General features: G+C 38.6%; 1 non-coding gene across 1 annotated transcript; it reads right to left on the minus strand.

Annotated features, from left to right (window-relative positions):
• Nucleotides 1–513: 513 nt before the first annotated feature.
• TRNAK-CUU (transfer RNA lysine (anticodon CUU)) lies at nt 514–586 on the minus strand. The gene has a single exon. It is a non-coding gene; the product is annotated as a tRNA-Lys (tRNA).
• Nucleotides 587–1,818: the final 1,232 nt, after the last annotated feature.

Here is a 1,818-nt window from a genome sequence, read left to right on the forward strand (position 1 = left end):
GTTGTTTTCGCCCAACGTGGGGCTCGAACCCACGACCCTGAGATTAAGAGTCTCACGCTCTACCAACTGAACTAGCCAGGCTCCTTTGGATGCCTATAGTTTTCTTCCCTATCCCTGCACTGCCGCTTTCCACAGATAGGATGCTGTGTAATCATAGGCTCTGGTTGAGTTTGGAAAGAAAATACACATCAGCCAGCGGCAGAAATAGTCTAAGAAAGTATCAAACACAATTACCAGTCAATATCAGAACGCATTGAAGAATATCAGGAAATAGCCGATTAAACCTGTGTGGAAAAAAGTCTTATTTGTGTTTTCTCCACTTTATTTTATAGTAAGATGATACATACTTTTTCTTTTACAGTGAATACATTAAGGTATGGTATTGCCCCATTACACATCATCCAGACATGCATTCATATATTGCATGTTAACAATGAAAATATTGCAAATATTGTAAAGAGACTTTCAATTTCTATTTTTTTGGTCAAAAAGCACTAAAATTTTAGTTGTTTTCGCCCAACGTGGGGCTCGAACCCACGACCTTGAGATTAAGAGTCTCATGCTCTACCGACTGAGCTAGCCGGGCTCCTTTGGATGGCTATAGTTTTCTTCCCTATCCCTGCACTGCCGGTTTCCACAGATAGGATGATGTGTAATCATAGGCTCTGGTGGAGTTTGGAAAGAAAATACACATCAGCCAGCGGCAGAAATAGTCTAAGAAAGTATCAAACACAATTACCAGTCAATATCAGAACGCATTGAAGAATATCAGGAAATAGCCGATTAAACCTGTGTGGAAAAAAGTCTTATTTGTGTTTTCTCCACTTTATTTTATAGTAAGATGATACATACTTTTTCTTTTACAGTGAATACATTAAGGTATGGTATTGCCCCATTACACATCATCCAGACATGCATTCATATATTGCATGTTAACAATGAAAATATTGCAAATATTGTAAAGAGACTTTCAATTTCTATTTTTTTGGTCAAAAAGCACTAAAATTTTAGTTGTTTTCGCCCAACATGGGGCTCGAACCCACGACCCTGAGATTAAGAGTCTCATGCTCTACCGACTGAGCTAGCCGGGCTCCTTTGGATGCCTATAGTTTTCTTCCCTATCCCTGCACTGCCGGTTTCCACAGATAGGATGCTGTGTAATCATAGGCTCTGGTGGAGTTTGGAAAGAAAATACACATCAGCCAGAGGCAGAAATAGTCTAAGAAAGTATCAAACACAATTACCAGTCAATATGAGAACGCTTTGAAGAATATAAGGAAATAGCTGACTGAACCTGTGTGAAAAAAAGTCTTATTTGTGTTTTCTCCACTTTATTTTATAATAAGATGATACATACTTTTTATTTTACAGTGAATACATTAAGGTATGGTATTGCCCCATTACACATCATCCAGACATGCATTCATATATTGCATGTTAACAATGAAAATATTGCAAATATTGTAAAGAGACTTTCAATTTCTATTTTTTTGGTCAAGAAGCACTACAATTTTAGTTGTTTTCGCCCAACGTGGGGCTCGAACCCACGACCCTGAGATTAAGAGTCTCATGCTCTACCAACTGAACTAGCCAGGCTCCTTTGGATGCCTATAGTTTTCTTCCCTATCCCTACACTGCCGCTTTCCACAGATAGGATGCTGTGTAATCATAGGCTCTGGTGGAGTTTGGAAAGAAAATACACATCAGCCAGAGGCAGAAATAGTCTAAGAAAGTATCAAACACAATTACCAGTCAATATCAGAACGCATTGAAGAATATCAGGAAATAGCCGATTAAACCTGTGTGGAAAAAAGTCTT

Source organism: Ambystoma mexicanum, chromosome 4q, assembly GCF_040938575.1.
Source record: "Ambystoma mexicanum isolate Mex_15411 chromosome 4q, UKY_AmexF1_1, whole genome shotgun sequence".
In the NCBI taxonomy this organism is placed as follows: domain Eukaryota; kingdom Metazoa; phylum Chordata; class Amphibia; order Caudata; family Ambystomatidae; genus Ambystoma; species Ambystoma mexicanum.